The sequence below is a fragment of the Humulus lupulus genome, chromosome 7 (assembly GCF_963169125.1).
Source record: "Humulus lupulus chromosome 7, drHumLupu1.1, whole genome shotgun sequence".
Classification (NCBI taxonomy): Eukaryota; Viridiplantae; Streptophyta; class Magnoliopsida; order Rosales; family Cannabaceae; genus Humulus; species Humulus lupulus.
This window is the reverse complement of record NC_084799.1, coordinates 171,442,105-171,465,109: the sequence shown is the minus strand read 5'-3', so window position 1 is coordinate 171,465,109 and position 23,005 is coordinate 171,442,105.

The window sequence follows — 23,005 nt, the reverse complement described above, 5'->3', positions numbered from 1 at the left end:
TACTGAATAACTGAAATGACAAAATCATTTGAAGATCACAACCAGAAAGATTTTGTTGTGATTTGTATTCTTAATACCGACAACGTTCTAATCATTGGGAATGATGTAGAGAAATCGTCAATAGAAAAGAAATGGTTAGCTGAACAATTCTAAATATTATATTTAGAAAAGCCAAGAATGTTCTGTACATTCAATTCTGTAGAGATTGAAAGAACAATCCTTATGCTCTGTCTCAAGAAACTTATATAGATAAGATTCTTAAATACTTTAGTTTACAAAAATCCAAGAAAGGCTTTTTTCCTTCCCAGTAAGGAGAACGTATTATCTAAATAATAAATGCCCATTTATTCTTTTACTAGAAAAGAGGACATGAGACAATTATTTCTACAACTCAGTGATAGACTGTTTAATGTATCGAATGTTATATTTTCGAATTAATTTTTTTTAAACAGTGGGAATAGTCAGCAGTTATCAATCCAATCATGGATTGAGTCATTGAAGAATTATAAGGACTTAATTTTGAGTGTCTTTAATATAATAGAGATTATGTGTATGTGCATTTAGGTAGAGACCTAAAATCCCAATGGATGATCTGATATTAAATTTTCAATAATTGATATCAGAATCAACTTCCATAATTGTGGAGGAAACACGTTAATCTAGAAATATGTTAGAAATTTCAGATTTGTACGTTTCACCACAAAAGCCAAAATGTAACGACTATGAGCAGTTAAATAGGCTATTTGATTTAGTTAAGTTCTTTGACATTCTGAAAAGGTTTTCAGACTAGAACAAACAACTGGCATCTCATTGCGAAAGCAATGGCGATACAACTATTCTAGAAGAACTAGAAATCATGAGAGGGTCAAGCACATGAAATATATCATTGAATACAAGACAATTTTACATAATTGATGTAATAACCTTGAAGATAACTTCAAAACAATTTCTTACAAAATTGTTACAAAGACTTTGTTAGACAAAATCGGTTAGGAGAATATGATTGACATATAGTAAGAGATGCCTCAATTTGCTTTAGGGCAAGTGGGAGACTGTTGGGAATAGTGCCCTTAAAGCAATTATAGTTGAAAAATATATTAATTGAAATAAATAATTTAATTGAATAATTATATATATAGACTATGTTCGGTATTATATGATAATATTAAGTGAATATCAGAAAATTCTAAAGTTTATCTATGTGGTCTTAATCTCATATTGGTATGGGAGAATCGAGATTAAGATAATAAACCTAAATAGTTTGCAGTTAAATAAAGTTATGGAATATTTAGATTAATTACTGCTAGTACGGTCCACTAGTATTATGAATACATGCGACCTAGAACCAGGTTACTAGTGTAGTAGGACACTTTAGTGGAGGTACTTTGCATGCTGAGAGTATGTAGAACTGGACCAGATGTGATTTGTTAATACTTGTTTAAACATCGTTTCATAGTATTTAATCAAACACATCAAACGATGATCATATACATGATAATCTTAATCCCGAGGTTGCTATGAACTCCTATATATGTCATCTGATCCTTTGATTCATACATTAAGGTTTGTCAGAATGATCAGGCTAAGAACAATTATTTTAGGGACTCAATTATGTATATGGATGGGGATGTAGTTTAACAAATATAGAATCTATACCTTCTTATATATTGAATAATAGTTCCCTATTGGGTTGACTTTTGGAACTGAAAATGATATGAGTGCTCACATCGCAAACTTGTTGTGACATAACCTTCACTAGTAAAGTCAATGGTACTCTATGAACAAGATATAGCTAAAATGGTAAAACAGTAATTTTATTCCCTTTTATTTACGAACCATTAATAGAGGATTAACGTTGTATGTAATGATTATATCAATAGACACTTTATTATTTAATAAAGTACTCAGTAAATATATGTATGTAATTATATGTCTCATATTTATAGTGGAATAATCATGAGATTAATAAATATAATTTTTTAATTAAAGAGCTTTGATTAATAATCTAATATTTATTGGAGCTTGATATTATGGGTCCATAGGTCCTTAGGGTGGCTCTATCAACAATATATCAATGTAAGAGTGGATACAAGGGTATAACTATAATTTGGGAATTTTGAGAAGAATTTTATTCTTCGAGTCAAGTATATAATTATATGATAATTGAGGTTAAATAATTAATTTGGAATTAATTATTAATTTTCAAAAATATATTTATTAATTTAAATATATAAATTTTCGAATGTCATATAAATAAATAAATAAAATTTTGAAATTAATTATTTTATTTGAGTGGGAGAAAATAAAATTGGTAAGTTAAAAATAGTTTTTGATTTATTTTAGTTAAATAATTAAATAAAAGAAAAATGCAATATCCCTGAAAAGGGATATAGCAGTGCACGTGTAACGCCCTGGGTAGCCAAGACCGTTACACTGTGTGTTTATAAAGTGCTAGACTTGCTAATCAAGTCATTTAATTAAAAGTGTGTCACTGAAACTATAGAGGAACTAGGGTTAAAATGTTTTGGTCTCAGAAGTCGTATTTTCATTAAGAAATGTTTCCTATATACACGGGAACCCAGAAATACCCTGTTTAAAGACCGTTTACAAAAGTCATAAGGTCTAGATACAATAACAAGCCATATTAAGGCAAAACAGACAGCTAGGCAATCCCTGTCCTGATCCACTCCTCGACCATGGCGATCGAAGAGCTGGCTATGTGCATTCAACCCCATAGCTCTCCATCTCAGGATTGGTCCAGCTTGCCTTTGCCCTTACCTGCACCACGAAGCACCCGTGAGCCAAGGCCCAGCAAGAAAACACAACAACTGAGCATAAGCAATCAATAGACAAACCAATATCTCATATCGAATCACATATTCTCAATCATATAAGCATTCAGTATAATCAAGTATCCCACATACTAAACATATCAACTCATATCATATATCATTTCACAAATGATAACTAGGGCTAGCGCCCTCAGGCCGCTCCCTCCGTTATCCCACTGACTCCGGCCCGCTTAAACCGAGCTCAGTGAATATTATGTTGTCCCCGGCTACTAGTGGCCAAGCCACGCCCTGTGCGCAAATATTATGTACGGAACCCTTAGGCCGCTTTCACATGTCCCATGGAAAAATACCATCATTGACATAATACAAGTATCGGGAGCACTTAGTCCCATCACAAACATATAACTGGGTGCAGTTTTCTTACCTTTCGATTTGCTAGCTCTGATCACTTGACTGCTTGAGCACGATCCCTCTCGAGCCCTAGCGCTCACCTAAACACCTCGGGGCCAATCCCGAGCCCCCGGGAAGTCCTAGTTCCACCAAACAAGGTGGTGGAATCAAACCCCAAACCCTTGGTCAAAAACCCTTGCAAATAACCCTAAAATCCCTTTCTGGAAGCAGGGCAGCGCTACAGCGCTCTTAGGAGGGCACTACAGTGCTACAAACAGAAGAAAAATCCCCTCAGCATGCAAGGCCTAGCGCTACAACGCCCAAAGGCTAGCGCTGTAGCGCTAGTCACAGACAGGCAAACTCCAAATTTCCCTTCCTGCGATTTCCTCGAACCAAACTCATCCAAAACTTCTCCAAACCTTCACCAAACTCAAAAACAACCTTATGAACATACTCCACTCATCCCAAGCACCCTAAATACTCAAAACCCAAACACATGCATCCCTAATCCCAAAATTCACCATAGCTGACCCTAAGTTCAGAAACTCAGCAAAACCAGTCAAAACATCATAGTTAGAAGCTTAGAATTCATACCTTTAATGGGATTTCGATTTCAAGACAACCTCTACACCACCTTAGCTTCCTATTCCTCAACCTTTGCCCTGGAATCCCTAAAGTTCCCATCAAACTCAGTTTATGCACCACAGTTCAAAAACCAAAACCAGAAACTGAAGAAACTATAGAACCTTACCTCAAGTGTTAGGGTGTTCCTGCTAAACCTCTACCAATTATCAAAGCCTAGCCTAGGATCCTTGATGCTTAGCCTAACTCAGCTCTCATTTCTGAGCTTTGCTCCAAAGTTTCTCAAGAAATTGATGAAGAAAGCATAAACCGACCTCAGAGAAAACCAGCTCTGTTTTCTTCCTTTCCTTTTTTCTTCCCTTTCTTTCTTTTCTCCCCTTCCTCAGACTTCTATATTTTTCTACAACTTCCACTAACATAAATCCTTAACTTATCTATCTCTGAGATGCCAATTGACCAAAATGCCCTCCCTTTTATTTCTAACCCTTTAATCCACTTAAGGGCATTCTAGTCATTTTACCCAATGCCCGCTAACTCCTCGAGTGTCCCTAATATTTTCCCGCTTACTTCCCAATACCTAATAAATCACCAATAATATTCCTTAATGTCTGAATGGACTCCAATATACTCACTAAATTCCCATTTATACCCCTAGGCTCACCCCGAGCCGGGTATAAATCCCCGCCATGACTTTTTCGCTACTTTTCTCACTAGGATCGTCTCGAGTCACAGATCACAGATATATCCACATAATAATGTGGTCTCAACAATTATCACATATATCAAAACAGGTATGCTCAAAATGACCAAAATTACAATTATGCCCTTCTAACCTAGTCAGGGCCTACATGCATACCAATACGCATAGTCATGCATCTCAAATATTCAAATAGCCACATAACATGCTTTAAATCATAATCATGCATCTTAATCATTAAAGTCACACATAATTCCCATTATGCCCTCCAGGCATACTAATCAAGGCCTTAAGCCTTATTAGCGAATTTGGGTCGTTACAGCACGCATGACACAATCCAAGGACTGTGCCATGCATGTACTAACTATACAGATATTGTATCTGTGCTGTTTTTATTTTATTTATTTAATAATTTAAAAATAGTTTTTTTCAAATTTGGTAAGTTAGATATTTACCTAAATCAAATCCTATCATCATTATGATATTATTATTATATTACTATTATTATTAGGAATAGTAAGGTAATATAAATCTATATATATATATGATATAGAAGAAGAAGAGAATAAAGAAAACAAAGATACAATACACAACACAATACACAATTTAGAATATTTCTCAGAGTTTTTGTGAGACAAAACTCTTTCTTCTTCTTCTTTATTCTAGTCATTCTGAGATCATAATCCAAGTTCTCATGTGTTAAGAAATACTTGTAATTCCTAAAATTGCATACCCATGTTCTCTAAGTGCCCACACATATCTTGAGGTGTAGAGAACACTCCAGAAGATCCTGGTTTGAGTGCTCACAGCTTTGGTTAGGAAGATTGATAAAAATACGAAAAGACTCAAGGACACTTGATAAGCTTCAAGAGGTAATAGTTTATGTTCTTTATTTTTTGTGTTTATATGTTATATATAAATATATTGTTCTTTATTTATATATATGTTGCATGATTAATAATATTATATGTTAATGTTTCTGGATTATTTTCTTGGTCATATAAATTGTTTATATAATTAATGATTTTTTTTAATATTGTTGTTTTTTTAAAAACAGGCCCACCATGCAAGTTTTCGTTGTGTGCTCTGAATGTTTTTCCAACAACTTGTCGGATAAAAGCTTAACTTTTATCCACGAGCAGCGTTATCTTTTTTTTTTCTTTCCTTTTTGTTCTTCTTTCTCTATTGGTTGTAGAATCTCACTTCCCCTTTGTTCTTCTCAGATATTCATGTATGATCCCTGGGGAGGTGAGAGACCAATAGACAATGTTCTTCTTGATCTGCTGTTCGAGGATCAGGAACAACCTTCTCTGCCCATTCCAGAGCCTTCGGCACCACCCCCATCCCTATGTCCAACTTTCCTCGAAAACCATCGAAGAAAAAACAAAATATGGGCTATGTCAAACATACTGCCCAGAGAAAAAGAAAAACCACAGACTCACCTACCAGCCAGCCAATAGCAAACACTGAGGGTCCTTCGAACAACCCTCAACCCTTAAGGGTTGTTGTAATGCCCTACTTCCTTAGATCCGTTACCATGTGATTTATAAATGTGTCATTAGCTCGCTAATCGAGGTTTTAGGTTAAAAAGTATGATTAAAATTGAAATAAAGATTCATTTGACAACATTGGATATAAATATTTGGACATCCATTAAAATCATAAAAGTTATATATTTGGGATCCCAAAATACTGTTTAGAAAATGTATTACAACTAAAAAATATAATTATTGTCGACCTAAGTGACAAAGAAAATAATTACAATACATTTCCCAAAATAACATTGGCCACGGCAGCCAGGTAGGTCGTACATGTGCCTGTCGCTCCACGCTCTCCAACTCATTGTTTGTTGACCTTTCCCTTGCCCTTACCTGCACCATAGAGCACCCGTGAGCCGAAGCCCATCAACAAAAATTAACATGTAACAAATCACATATAATAATCCACAATATACAACAATCCAGTCAACAGACTAAACACATATCGACCTACGCCGACCTAGGTGCTTTACCAGGCCCTGGGTTTGCGGTCTTCACCGAGCGGGTGGATACAACACCCTTGGAGGGTCTCGCCCTAGCGACCTGCACTCCATGTGATTAACGCTGATCCCGATCCCTTGCCATTTCTGACCTTCTCCATTCTCAGCCTTCGCTGTTTCCAACCTTCGTCGTTCATTCAGTAACATGCATAACATCATAGCATTCATAGATATTCACACGTATATTAAACACAAACAATAGGGCCATGTCCTGAAACACATCCAATAGGGCCATGCCTTGTACTATGGGTACAAACAGTTTTCTTACCTGTGTCCCGAGCTGATTGATTACTGCGATCTCGAGCACAGTCCCCTAATCCGAGCTTTGATGTAAACCTAGTCACAACGCATCCATTATAACAATCAATCAATCCTTAAACCAAATAATAACTTTGAAATGTTATTATTCTAGCCTCCGAGACCTTGAATTCTACTAAACCGGGTAGAAGAATCCTTCCCGAGCCTTAACATTTGGGTTCCTGAGCTTAAAACCCTCAAACAGCCAATATTTCCCATTTAAGTCGTGACCCAGTCCTTAAGGGTCACAATGCGCTCAAGTCAGAGAGCAAAGCTTTCTTTCCTGAAGGACACGAGCCATGGCGCACTATGCCCTGCGCTGCGATGCCTGGGCAAACTTCTGAGGCCCCCAGACCTCTGTGGCCAAGTAGGTCGCGGCGCTGATGAACATGGCCGCGACTCGAGCCTCAAAACCCATAAATGCCATGCATTTTTCTACGTTTTCCCCAACCTAACTCACCAATTTAGCCAAACTAACCCCTACACTCAAAATTCATCCTACAATTTGTTATATTATATAATATAATGTAATATTATATTATTTTATAATATAATGTTTTAGATTAAATAAATGTGACAAAGAGTGTCACATATTGTAACATATAATAGAGAGTTACAATATTTAGATATGTGTGAATATCCAAAAATGTAACATATTTGATGTTACAAATTCAGTCACAAATTTGTAACTTCCAAATATTGCCCATTATTGTGTAGATTTGATGTTACACAATATTGAGATGAATTTCTTAAAGCCATATGTGAAATGGCTATTAGAGATATGATTTTGTAATGACCCAACTACTTCTAAGACTTTGGACCATTAAAACTACTATACATAGACACCATTCTTAAGAAAACATACATACGAAACATTCATAACTTTATAAAAGAAACTATAAAGGAAATGTTGAAATGCATAAATTCAGGGTATGGGATCCCATTGTTTGAAAAATAAAACATAACTTTAACTTAATTAAAAAAATTTACAAAACCAAGTGCGGAAAATACATAGAAACATAATTAAAAGACTGAAAATAACGTCGTCCTCGAATCGTTCACGTAGTCCACCGAATCCATTCTTCCTCAATACACAACCCCAAGCTGCCAAGAATCCTTCCACCGCCATAACTATTTTCCTGCATACATAAAAATAAAGGAATGAGCCTAATGCCCAGCAAGGAAAATCTACTAATAACATAAAACATAAACATATACTATAACATATGTCATATACTACTACAATGGCCATTATACTACTTGGGTCTTGTTAACTAAACAAGTCATATGCCCAATAGATTTGTGGGGCTTGCTAGCTAAGCAAGTCATATGCCCATAAATTATTGGGGCTTGTTAGCTATACAAGTCATATGCCCAAGGTCTAACAACATACATAATATAACATTACATTACATAACATAACATAAGATACATATAAACATATAAAATTCTATCCTATTTTCCTTACCAAAACTGGGATGTGAGAATAAGGACGGGATTTGGAACACTCCTAAAACCAACAATAAGAATGTGAGTATTTCTAAAGAAAGAGATGATGAAGAAATGAACTAAACCACTGAGATGAAGAGCTTACCGAAAGGAAACCTTAAGTTTAAAGAACTTAAACACCTAACCAAGAATTTAAAACAATGAGTTAGGATCTGAATGAAAACTAAAGAATTAAACTGAAATGAACTTAAGATTAGGAATGCCTTTGGATGTACTAGAACCGAACTACACCTCGATATAGAAAAACACACTATTTATCTTACTTCCCAAGTGTTTATAAAGCTTAAAATGATAAAGCTTATAACCCCAACCCAAGTGTTTATCACTCAATAGTAAACCTAGCAGCTTGAAGGCTCTGTACTCAGCTTGAAGAATGAGAGAAAAGGCTGGGTACTAGGTCCTATTTATAGAGTTCAAGGAGTGAAAAGATCTTCTTTTAGCTTGAATAAAAATAATGAATATTACTTGAAAAAAATTTGAATATTCGTTCAGCAGAGGCTTAAGACTCGGTCAAAACGTTTAGAGACTTGCTAAGAGGTTAAGGAATAAAATGAGCTCAGTTTCAAAAACGTTTGAAATTTTTTCCCTAGGGCCGATATATCGCCCATTGTAGGCGATATATCGCCTGTGCTTATGCCCCGAGTGTTCGTCGATGCGTTTGTGCAAAGTTCATGTGTTTTCGTATTCCTCGTGTGGCGATATATCGCCCATATAGCTGCGATATATTAGCATACGCTGAAATATTATACACGTAATTGCACTTTTTCAGCTTAATTTGAATTGGGTAAACGGCTTTGACTGAGTCATAATACGTTTTTAAAGCTGCTGGCAGGTTATGGGGTTTTTAAATATTTCTTTTATAAAACTATTCATAAAAAATGCTTAATTTCTCAATAAACATGCACATGACAAGTGTGATGATCTTATTAGTTCTATCTAAACCTTATAGTATAATAAATATCATCTTTATAATCAGATGTATTAATCAAACCTTATGTTATAATTAATATTCTTAAACTATAGGTTAAACTTATAAAATCTATAAGTGTTGCTACGAGTGTTCAACTAAGTCCCGGCTTAAACCAAAATCCACAGTAATAAACATACTATAACTACTACTAGCTATTACTATATCTAACTAGCTAAGTAAAGTTCTAGGACTCTACAAATTTTAACCCCAATAATGTGTTTGGGGGTTACAAAATCATTTGGGAGTGGATTGGAATTGTTTGGAAAAACAACACATTTTCATGTGTTGAAATTGGCCAATGACCGTGGCCACGATTGTTGGTGGTCGCGGCCTGGGGAACAGAGACCAGTGGTCACGACCACTAATACTCCTGGCCACAGCCACAGAGGCTGACTGGCCAATTTTTTTTTCAGTTTTTTCAATCTTTTTTTAATGGTTCAAAAAAGGTAAATAACTCCCAAATCTCATTTTAATTCTATAAACATCCAATTAATCATTGGTAACAACCATGTGGTTTGGTGGAACTTGAAATTCAAAGGGTGTCTCTAAACTCTATAAATAGGAGCCTATTGCTCACTTGTAAGACACAACTTTTCTATCCATTAGAGCACTTGGCTAGAAAACACCTAGAGGCTTGATTATTACAGAAAGCAATTTCCAAAATCTGTGAGAGATCCCTTAGTGCTTGAGTAAGGGGAAATAAGCTTTCGGACAAAGGTTTCAAACCTTGTTCAAGTTGGTGATCCTAACACTCTTCACTTTGGTAGTGTGAGTGAGAGTTGTTTTTCATTTGATTCTTGTTCTTATCTTTTATTATATTGATTTTCATCTTCATATTCTTCTTCTCTCTTCACTTGTATTTCTTGTTTAGAGTTGTAATCTTTTCTTTTCTTTTTGTTACAAGCACTTTTTCTTTATTTGTATCTTTTTGTTTAGAGTTGTATTCCTCCATTCTCTTCTTCTAATTCTTCTATTGTTTATTTGTATTTTCAGTCATAGAGTTGTAACATTATTTAATCAATATTATTTATTTGTAATATTTTGTCTAGAGTTGTAATATTTCTTACAATTTCCATTGAAATAACATATATTTTCCTAACACAATTTATTTCACAGCAGCATAACTAAACTAAATACCCCCAAAACTTACTCCACCAACTCATTAAAACTCAAAGATCACATCCCATAGTTTACCCCATAAAACTTCAAAACCACAATTAAAACTTAGTAAAATCTGCAAAATTGCGTACCTCAGCTGGCAATTCGACTTAAGATTCCTCTAATGTAACGTCTCAAATTACCTAATAAGGCTTAGGGCCTTGATTAGGAGGCCAGGATGGAAAATTATGGAAATTATGTGATTATATGATATATATGTGTATCATTATATGATTATGTGAGTTATATTATAATATGACTTGATATACATGTTTAGTTTTATTAAATATGCATGCGGGCCCATTTTAGATTAAAAGGGAAATTTTCGTAATTTGGCCCGTTATGGGTATATTTGGCATATATGTGATATATGTGTGGGACAACATCATTATGTTGATATATTTGGGCAACTTGACATGAGAAGATCCTAGGGAGCAAACTAGTGGGAAAGTAACAACGGGACCCATACTTGACTCGGTGTGAGTCAAGGGGTATATTGGGTATTTAGTACATTACCGAGTTATTAGGTAATGGGAATAAAAATTTGAGGATATATTTGGAGTTAGTGAGATTAGGAGGGAATCATAGGGATTTTGATGATTTGGCCCCAGGGACGCTTTTGGGGTACCCCGAGCATTGGGATTTGCTTAAGGTTACTTAAGCTTGAAGTAACCTGATAGAATAAAAAAACGTTCAGTCTCGATCTTTCTCTCTTGTTCTCTCATTTGCCGTTCGTGAGCATTTTCGAAGGAAACTCGAGTTTTAGGACTCGGATTCAAGCAAGGTTAGAGTCATAACGATTCTAGGGAAGATAAGAAGCTTGATAGCCAGAGGATTTAGCTGGGAAATGACTCAATCAAAGGTAATCCAAGCTTTAAGTTTTGAGTTTTTAAGCTTTGATTGGATTTTAGATTTTGATGAGTTTTTGAACTGATTGGGACTTGGGTTTTGATGGTTTTGGACCATGGAGTTGGTTGGAAACTTTGCTTTTAGGATTTCAACATGTTTGGATAGGTTTATGGAGGGCTTTAAAATGGGAAAAACGGAGAAAATGGCTGGGTTCGAGGTCGGGTCGCGGCCCTGTTCTTGGGCGCCGCGGCTCGGGCTTGACGAAGGTGGAGGATTGGTTGCTTGGAAATTAGGGCCACATCGCCTGGTAGGTGTGCTGTGGCGCAAAGCGCAGGAAGAAATGGGCAGGGGCCTCTGTCTGAGGCGGGTCGTGGCTCAGAGGCTTGAGGCCGCGGCGCTTATGGGGATTTTTGGCCAAAATTGGTTTTTAGTGATGGGAACTTAAACTTAAGGGCTCGGGATCGATCCTACTACCCGGTTTGGTAGGAATCAACGTCCCAAAGGCTAGTACTCAGTCCAGAAGCCTATGTCTACTCATTATGGACGAGATTCTATATTATGGTTATGACTAGGTTATCGCTAGGGGCTCGGAACTGGGATCGTGCTCGAGGGTCATTCATTGGTAACCTGTACTTGGATCAAAGGTAAGAAATATCCATCCAGTATGTGATACATGCGATACGTGTGATTATGGCTTTGCCTGAATGTTGAATATAGAATTGATGAGAGCTTGGGTCTCTGTAAATGTGCATGATTATGATTATGCTTGTGATTCTCGAATTATTGAATAGGGCATGAACGCCTGAGTATTTGCATGATTATGATTATGCTTGTGATTGTTGACTAAACATGCTGAATGCTTTATATCTGGATATTTGATATGTGATGAATGCCTGTTAACATTAGACAATTGAGAAAAGAATTGACGTATTAGTCAAGGACAACATTATCACGTTGAGCGCTGGTCGTAAAGCATTGACTTATTAGTCAAGGACAGCAGTAGCACGGTGAGTGCTAGTCGTAAATCATTGACTTATTAGTTAAGGCCGACATTAGCACGGTAAGTGCAGGTCGTAAAGCATTGACTTATTAGTCAAGGACGATATTAGCACAGTGAGTGTTGATCGTAAAGCATTGACTTATTAGTCAAGGACAACATTAGCACTAGGGATGCACATTTTCCCCATGGGGACGGGGCCCCGCGGGGACCCGCCCCTAATGGGGCGGGGAATCCCCGTCTAAATGGGGATCGGGGTGGGGACGGGGATAGCATTCAATCCCTAAATGTTAAATGGGGCAGGGATGGGGATTATAAATATAAATGGGGACGGGGACGGGGGGAGCACTCCCCACCAATTCCCCACCCTGTGTGCATCACTAATAAAGCATTGACTTATTAGTCAAGGATGGCCTTAGCAAGGTGAGTGTTGGTCGTAAAGTATTGACTTATGAGTCAAGGACGGCCTTAACATGTTGAGTGCTGGTCAAAAAGCATTAACTTATGAGTCAAGGGTGGCAATAGCACACTGAGCGCTGGTCGATATGGTTTAGTCTAACCAGGAGCGCATCATATGCTTGACCGATCTATTGGTCGGGGAAAATTCAGCGCCAGGTACGTTGGGCCAGCTCCAAGGTTGGTTATACAAAGGACAGGGCAAACGACCCCGTGGTGACTCATTGGACCCCGGTATGATGCATTGATAATTTATCCAGGGAAATTGGTCCCTTATGACGTTGTAGTCATTTATATGAATGGTATGCATGCATGAGTAGGGTTATTACTGCTAGGCATGCTTATTATGATTTGGTAATAAGTTATGAACTGCTTATGAGCATGTTTAAGTTTTATTGCTGAACCTTGGCTCACGGGTGCTATGTGATGCAGGTAAAAGGAGAAGAAAGTTGGACCATCCTTGAGTTGGAGAGCATAGGTGACGATGTGTACATATGCGGCTGCTCGACCTCCACGACCGAGGGTTTAAAGAGGAACTAGGGTCAAACCCTTTTTGCCACTTAGGTCGGCAGGTTGTAACCTTTTCATCATAATTAACCTTTTTAATGTATTTTGGGATCCCATTTATGAGGTAAACGTTTTAATGAAATGATGGTATCTTTAACCAAAAATTTTAACCCTAAATCGTTAATCACGTTTAGTTACACAGTTATGGACAAATAACTCGTTTAGCGAGTTTAGCACTATATAAAATACACAGTGTAATGGACCCTGGGTAGTAGGGCGTTACATCTAACCTCCACAAGCTTTATGTTTTCCAAGCTTCAGCCTCAAATTCTAAGCCCCACACCAGAATTTACCAAAATTTTCTAAGTCTCCAAGAGAGGGAGAGGGAGCCGAGAGAGAGAGAACTGAGTTGAGGTTTTTCTTTAGTGTTTTCCTTCTGTTTCCTTCTAACTAATTATGGGTTCTAAGATAAGTCCAAGCTTATCCCCCAGCCTTCAAAATGCCTAAAATTCCCTCAAGTCTATCTGAAATCCTTTAGTGCCACCAAGGGCAATCCCATCATTTTCTACATCCTGCTAAATTCTCTAGTGTTCCTACAAATACACATTTAATCTCGACATGCCCAAATAATTGCTAAATTACTGTCCGCTACCCGGTAAATCCCGAACACCAACAATGTTCCCAAAATACCCCTAGGCTCCTCCCGAGTCGGGTATTCGACCCAGTTGTGACTATTCTGCTTCCTAGGACCGTCTCAGACCGCACATCACAAATATATCACCACACTCTTGTGGTATCAAGCACAACGTACAAATATATTGCATTTATGCCCTCAACGGGCCAAAATTACTGTAATGACCCAGCTATTGCTAAGACCTTGGACCATTAAAACTACTTAGACATAGCTACTATTTTTTAGAAAACATACATAAGAAATAATCATAACTTTATTAAAACTCCAAAATAAATATTGTGAAAATTACAACATAAGATATAAAATATGGTATGGGTACCCATTGTTTGATAAAACATAAAACATAACATTAAATCAATTATTCAAAAACTAAATGCGAAATTACAAAAGAAACATAATTCAAAAGACTAAAATAAACGTTATCCTCGATCGACACGCAGTCCACTCAGTCTATAAATCCTTAACACACAAGCCAAGCTACCAAGAATCCTTCCGCCTCCATAATCATTTTCTTGCATCACACTAAAAATAAAGGAGTGAGTCTAATGCCCAGCAAGGAAAATCTACTAACAACATATAACATAAATCATAAACATAAGACTACATAATAAATACGTACTATAAAACATATATCACAACTCTAACCCATGATCATGGTAATCTTGGGGTTTGCTATCTAAGCAACTATAAGCCCCAACCAATATAAAAACATTGGGGTTTGCTAGCTAAGCAACTATAAGCCTCAAGCAACATAAAAGCATTAAGGTTTGCTAGCTAAGCAACTATAAGCCCCAAGGACAACAAGACATATTCATATATATATAAATATATAACATAACATATCATAACATAAACATATTATAACATAACATATCATAACATATAAGCATATAAAATCTATCCTATTTTCCTCACCAAAAGCCGGGATATTTGGGAACAAGATTTAGAAACTCCTATAAACAACCAGTAGAAAAGGGTGAGAATCTTTTAAGAATAAAGAAAGATGAATATGGAAACTAAACCATCAAGAAGAAACTTACCAAGAAAGACCTTAAGTTTCAAGAACTTAAATACCTAATCAAGAATCAATAATAAGAGTTAGGATCTGAATAAAAGAAACTAAAGAAAACTAAAAAATTATAAAGAACTAGACTTAAGGAATAGGAATACCTTGAATGACCTTATGGATTGGTCTAAACCTCAATACCGAAATCACACTATTTCTCACTTCCCAAGTGTTCATAAATGCTTAGAATAATAAAGCTTTAACCCAAAACCCAAGTGTATCTCTCTACAGTAACACTAGCACCTTGGAGGCTCTGATCAAACGCTTGAAGAATGAAGAAAATGGCTGAGCACTAAATCCTATTTATAGAGTTCAAGGAATGAAACTAACTCCTTTTAATTTGAATAAAAATTGATTATAAAATGAAAAATATTTGAATTTTCATTCAACTGACGCCAAGAACTCGGTCAAAATCGTTCAAAGGCAGGTCTAAGTGGTTAAGGCTATTTGTTTAAAATTCAAAAAGTCAAACTTTCAAAACTATACTCATGGAGCTGATATATCGCCCACCCTAGGCGATATATCACCTCCCCCAGTATTTCTGAGGCTTGTTCGATCGTTCGTGCAAAGTCGACGTGTTTTTCGTATCTTTCGTAGGTGTTATATCGGCCCCTATGCTATGATATATCGGCATACATGGATATATTAAACACATATTTGCACTTTTTCAGCATAATTTGAATTGGATAAACAACTTTGACTGAGTCATAATACAATCCTAATAGTTGCTGGAAGGTTCTAGAGCTTCTAGATCTTTCTTTTATCAAAACTATTCATAAAAAATACTTAATTCCTTAATAATCATGATTATGACAAGTGTCATGCTCTTAATGGCTCTTTCTAAACTTTAGATTATAATAAATATATTTATATGACTAGCAATATTAATCAAACCTTATGTTATAATTAATATTCGTAAACTATAGGTTAAACTTATAAAATCCATAACTGTTGCTATGAGTTTCCCACTAAGTCCCGACTTGAACCAAAATCCATGAACACTCTACTACTAATAGTACTACTACTACTACTGCTACTGCTACTGCTACTGCTACTGCTACTACTACTACTACTACTACTACTACCTAAGTAAACATTTTGGGACTCTACAATTCTCCCCTACTACAAAGAATTTCGTCCCCAAAATTTACTACTACTACCTAAGTAAACATTCTGGGACTCTACAATTCTCCCATACTACAAAGAATTTCGTCCCTGAAATTTACTTACCAAACAATTCCGGATACCAGGCTAATATGTCCTCCTCCAACTCCCACGTTGCCTCCCGCTCAGAACTATTACTCCATAGGACTTTGACTATTGGAATACTCTTAGACCGTAATTCCTTCATCGCTCTTTCTAGGATGCTAACCGGTCGTTCCTCGTAACTCAAGTCTTTCTGGAGTGCTATCGTATCATACTTGAGTGAGATGGGTCTGACACATATCTACGCAGCATCGAGATGTGGAACACATTATGGCTATTTGCTAGAGCTGGCAGTAGGGCTAATCTATATGCAAGAACTCCCACTCTGTCCAATATCTCAAAAGGACCTATAAACCAGGGACTAAGCTTGCCTTTCTTCCAAAACCGCTTCACACCTTTCATAGGAGATATCCTTAAGAAGACTTGATCTCCAACTTTGAATTCCACATCACACCGCTTGGCATCCGCATAACTTTTCTGATGGCTCTGAGCAGCGAGCATACACTTTCTAATCAGTGCTACTGCATCATGAGCTTCTCTAATAACTTTGGGTCCAAAAAGTTTCCTTTCTCCTACCTCGTCCCAATGTAACGGTTATCGACACCTTCTTCCATAAAGTTGCTCATAGGGTGCCATCCCAATTGTTGACTGGTAGCTATTGTTGTAGGAGAATTCTATCAGTGGAAAATACTTACTCCATGATCCTCTGAAATCAAGTACACAAGCGCGCAACCTATCTTCTAAAATATGTATGGTAAGCTCGGACTGACCGTCTGTCTGAGGATGAAATGTTGTTCTAAGACTTAACTTGGTACCCATGGCTTGCTGCAAGCTCCCCCAAAATCTTGATGTAAACACCGACCCTCTATCAGACACTAAGGTCTTAGGGATTCCATGCAGTCTTACTATTTCTTGAACATAAATGTCTGCATACTAATCTACTGTATACGTAGTCTTAACAGGCAGGAAATGAGCTGAATTGGTTAGCCTATCAATTACTGCACAAGCTGAGTCGTGCTGCTTATTTGTTCGTGGTAGTCCTGTCATGAAATCCATGGCTATTTCGTCCCACTTCCATTATGGAATACTAAGCGGTTGCAATAAGCCTGTAGGCCGCTGATGTTTTGCTTTCACATGCTGGCATACTAAACATTTAGACACATACTCCACTACATCTTTCTTCATTCCTGGCCACCAATATAACGCCTTAAGGCCGTGAGTCTTCTTAGTCGACCTTGGGTGAACTGAATATGGGGTATTGTGCGCTTCTTCTAAAATCTTCATCTTAATCCCTTGATCATTCGGCACGCATACTCGATCCTTATATCTCAAGAACCCCTGTCCTGATATCGAGAAATATGTGGCCTTGCCTTCCTTAACTGCATCCATATGTGCTACTAATGTGTCATCATGCCCTTGCCCAATCCTTATATCCTCTAAAAGACTTGATTGAATGGACAAGTTAGCCAATTTACCAATGACTACTTCTATTCTGGCATTGATCAGCTCCTGCTATAGTGACTTTTCTATTCCAGCTAACACTACTAGACTTCCATAACTCTTTCGACTTAGCGCATCAGCAACTATGTTTTCCTTTCCTAGGTGGTATAGGATTTCGCAGTCATAATCCTTTACTAATTCTAACCACTTGATGCCTCATGTTAAGCTCCTTTTGTGTGAAGAAATACTTTAAGCTTTTGTGGCCCGTATAAATCTCACACAGTTCTCAATAATGATAATTGCGCCAGATTTTTAATGCAAAGACCACTGCTGCCAATTCCATATCATGTGTTTGATAGCGTTGCTCGTATTCCTTCAGCTGCCTTGAGGCGTAGGCTATTACCTTGTCATTCTGCATCAGCACACAACCCAAACCTTGCTTTGACACATCGTAGTAGACTACAAACTTGTCGTTGGGTGTCGGTGCACAAAGTACTGGTGCTGAGCATAGCTTATCCTTAAGCAACTAGAAGATTTATTCACACTTATCCGTCCAGTTGAACCTTTGCTACTTCCAGGTCAGGTTGGTGAGTAGAGTGGCTATCTTAGAAAAGCCCTCTACAAACCTCCGGTAATAACATGCTAATCCCAAAAAACTTCTTACCTCAGACGCGTTTTTTAGTCTTGGCCAATCCTTCACAGCCTTTACCTTAGATGGGTCTACGACAACTCCTTTCTTGAATACTATATGCCCGAGAAATGCTACTTGTGAAAGCCAAAATTCACACTTCTTGAACTTGGCATAAAGTTGATGCTCTTTCAATCGCAACAAGATCAACCTTAAATGCTCCTCGTGCTCAACTTCGTCCTTTGAGTACACCAAGATATCAACAATGAACACTACGACGAATTTGTCCAAATAATCCTTGAAGACCCTATTCATTAAATCCATAAACGCGGCTGGAGCATTGGTAAGACCAAAAAACATAACTAGAAACTCGTAATGTCCATAACAAGTTCTAAAAGCTGTCTTAGGAATATCCTCTTCCCGTACCTTGAGCTGATGATACCCAGACCATAGATCAATCTTTGAAAACACGGTTGCTCCTCAGAGTTGATCAAACAAGTTGTCAATCCGGTAATCTATACACATCTGCATGCTTCCGTCCTTCTTCTTCACAAATATAACCGATGCTCCCCATGGAGAATGTCTCGGTCTAATGAAACCTAAGTCTAAGAGTTCTTGTAGCTGCTTCTTTAACTCCTTGAGTTCGGTAGGTGCCATCCAGTATGGTGCCTTGAAGATAGGCTCGGTGCCCGGTACTAGTTCAATTGTGAAGTCAATTTCCCGTGTCGGCGGCAGCCCTGGTAAGTCATCAGGAAATACTTCTGGGAATTCCTTTACAATGCGGACGTCTCCATTCTTTAGTGGTGTTTCCTTTACCACATCTATGACGTTGGCTAAGAATGTGTTACATCCTTTTTCTATCATCCTCTGAGCTTTGAGAGATGAAATAAGCGGTGTGCGTAGCCCTGAAACTTTTCCCATAAAGCATAGTCTCTGACCGTCAGGAGTCTCGAACGTTACTTTCTTGCGTTTGCAGTCGATGGTTATGCCATGCCTCTCTAGCCAATCCATTCCCAGTATCACATTGAAGTCTTTGATCTCTAGTTCTATCAAGTCTCCTTCTAGTTCTACATCCTCAATTTTGATCGGTACGCCTCGTACTATCTGTGGTGATAGGACTACTTCGCCCGAAGGCAATTCTGTTACAAACCTAGTTCTAAATCTTTCACAAGCTTTGTCTAATTTCTCTATCATTCCTAATGAGATATACAAGTGAGTGGCTCCTTAATCAAATAGCACTGAACATACTTTATTGAGAATAGAAATCTGACCTATGACCACTTTATTGCTAGTGTCAGCTTCTCCCTGGGTTAAGGCAAAGACTTTGGTAGGAACCATCTTATTGTCTCTTTTCTCCTCTGGCTTGAGCTGGGGACATTCTTTCTTTCGGTGACCTTCCTGACCACAATTGTAACATCCCTTGGTGTTTGCACGACACTCATCAGGATATTTCTTTTGGCACTTAGCACATTGCAGCTATTCTACATAACCTGACTTATTGCCTCCATTGTTTTTCCGTGCAATTTTATCGTTGTCGGGCTGCTTGTTGTCAGGATGCCTTCTTTTCTGACCATTATTGTTGCTAGGCTGATGGTTGTTGTGATTGTTATTCCGACGATTCTGAGGTTGACTCTGCTGTTTAGGCTGAGGCTTACTAGCTTCCTCCTTACTAACATTCGTCTGAAGCTTTTCCACTTCTATAGCTGTTTCTAGAACATCGTCATAAGTAGTATTTCCTGGGTTTGCTAGTTTAACCCCTAGCTCAATCTTTGGTCTAAGTCCTCTAACGAACTTGGTAACCCTCATAAAGCCTGTTGGAAGAAACTCTGGTGCAAACTTGGCTGATCGGTCGAACTGTTGAGCATACTCTGCTACCGTCAAAGTTGCCCTGCTTCAGACTAGCGAACTCCTCAACCCTTGTAGCGATGACTGTCGAGTTGTATTACTTCTTGTAGAACAGATCCACAAATCTAGTCCATGTCATGGTGGCGACGTCATGAGTCTGTTGAACTAAGTCCCACCATATTCTAGCATCTTTCTTAAGCAGAGACAAAACGTAGGATATGCGGTCTGCGTTGCCGAGATTCATGTGCGCTAGGATCGACTCTACATTTCTGAGCCATTCTTCTACCTCGAAGGGGTCTGTTGTCCCTTCAAAGTTTAGAGCGTGTTGTTTATGAAACCACTCATAGATTGGCTCCATGTACAGAGCTGGGTATGGCGCATAGTTTGCCATTGTCCATCCTCCATAAAGACCTACTTGATGGAGTGCTGGAGCCATTTGCTGAGGTTGCAGTTGCGGCTGTGGCGGAGACTGAGTCTGAGTCTGAGGGTGAGCCTGTTGTCACTGTTGGTGCAGCAATTCCTCCACTTGTTGTCTAAGTCTGGCAATTTCTGCAATGTTGTCAATCAGCGGCGGCAGACTTCTGTTAGCAGCAGTAGTGGTAGCACGCGCTCCCCTTCTATGAACTGGAGGGGCTTCATTAGTCTCAGGAGTGATGCTGGAGGCATTGGCATTGGTGCGTGTAGACCTTTTGAGCAACATCTTCAGCAGAGTTCTAACAGTCGAGAAAAACATGTTAGAACTTACCCTAATAGGCTCTAAAACAAAACTTAATCTAAACAAACATAACTCAGACCTATTAATTATGATTTCTTATGAAAAATTATATAAGCCTTCTTTATCATTAGGGTGTGTTTCTATACTTAGAAAAATAAGCCATCTTTATTATTTTCTAAGTGTGTTTCTAATCATCCTATATGTCTTAATTCTCAGGCTCGAAACTCGTTGTTGTTCCAAAGTTAACCATATTGAGGGAGGGCTAGGATCAGTAAAATCATTCCCACTACTATGACCCCCTAACTCTCAATATAGAACCCTGTCCATTGATTTGTATCCACCCTCATCGAACATGGTCATTATTTATTAAATTTTTTATTTATTATGATCGTAAAAGAAAATCAAACTCATACATGTCATCAAAAATAACAATGATATTTATTTGGAAAAAAAGTTTTCACTATGTACAATCATAAATGCAAAGATAATAAATAAAATAAATAAAGAAATTAATCCAATCTAAAAATTAGGATCTACATTTGACCCTTCATCTAACATATCATCATCTATCTCCTCATAATCATCATTATCGTGAGCCTCAAATTTCCTCTAGGAAGATTCGTAAAGATTCTATTTTTTTGCTCATTTGTGAATTGGAATTCCATCTTAGAGATGAACCTAAGTATAAGAAAATAATATCTCATAGCTACTGACAATTCATCTTCATCATCTATAGTCTCCCATATTTCTTCTAAAGCTACAATTACAATAGGATAATCTTTAAAAAGTCTAATCACTAAAATGTATTGCTCCGTTGCTCTCATCATGATTTGTTTAGTTGCTTGGAGGTGACCTATCTCATTGTGGAATAAGAGTAATCTCCGAGTGATTCTTTCTAGCACTCCTACTGTATTTCTTGGTTCTCTAATTATTTTCAAGGCCTTAATGGCTTGGATATCCTCATAGATTAAGGCTCCATCCATTCTTAACTGAAAAACATAAGGCTAAAACGTTAGCTAACCACATAAATATAATAACTACAACATAAACACTTACATTGGCGGTTAGATTCGGAGCTTGAGCATGTGTATCAAGGAGAACTTTATGCAAATGGACCATTGCTCTGATACCAACTATAATGACCCAACTATTTCTAAGACCTTGGACCATTAAAACTACTTAGACATAGCTACTATTTTTTGAGAAAGCATACATAAGAAATAATCATAACTTTATTAATACTCCAAAATAAATATTGTTCAAATTACAAAAGAAGATATAAAATATGGTATGGGTACCCATTTTTTAATAAAACACAAAACATAACTTTAAATCAATTGTTCAAAAACTAAATGTGTAATTACAAAAGAAACATAATTCAAAAGACTAAAATAAATTTCATCCTCAATCGACACGCAATCCACTCAGTCCATAAATCCTTAACCACAAGCCAAGGTACCAAGAATCCTTCCGCCTCCATAATCATTTTCCTGCATCACACTAAAAATAGAGTGAGCCTAATGCCCAGCAAGGAAAATCTACTAACAACATATAACATAAATCATAAACATAAGTGTTATCCAAAAAATAGGCATGGATGACATGGCGAACGTTTAATACACGTGGCTGACATCTGGCAGAATTAGTGCTCAACTATCGACCAGGAAGACATTTATTGTCACAACGTTCGATCTTTACATTTGACCAGCCTGGTCGTACGCATGCTATACACGGAGAGAATCTCATGCAGTTATGATAGAATCCGAAATTATCTCCCATGATTTCCTGAGTATCCGATTATTTAGGAAATAATATCTGTAACAAATTAATATAAATCCTCCTTGAGCCTATAAATAGAGGAAGATAGCTCAAGGGAAAGGATCTTTTTTGGGCTTTTTTGATCACTTGAGATTAAAGTTATTCTATTTGATATATTGTCTTGTTCTTCAGAGGTTTGTGAAACTCATTGAACCGTAGTTCTTTGATCACTCTTTTGAATCCTATATCAATAACAATTCAAGTGGACATAGGTTATTACCAGATTCTGGGGCCGAACCACTATAAAATCTTGTGTTCTTTATTGTTTCGTCATCATATTCTTTTCAACGTGTTTGTCCAAATCAAGCATATTTGACTCCGTGTCAGTTGGCCAAAATCAGGGTCAACATT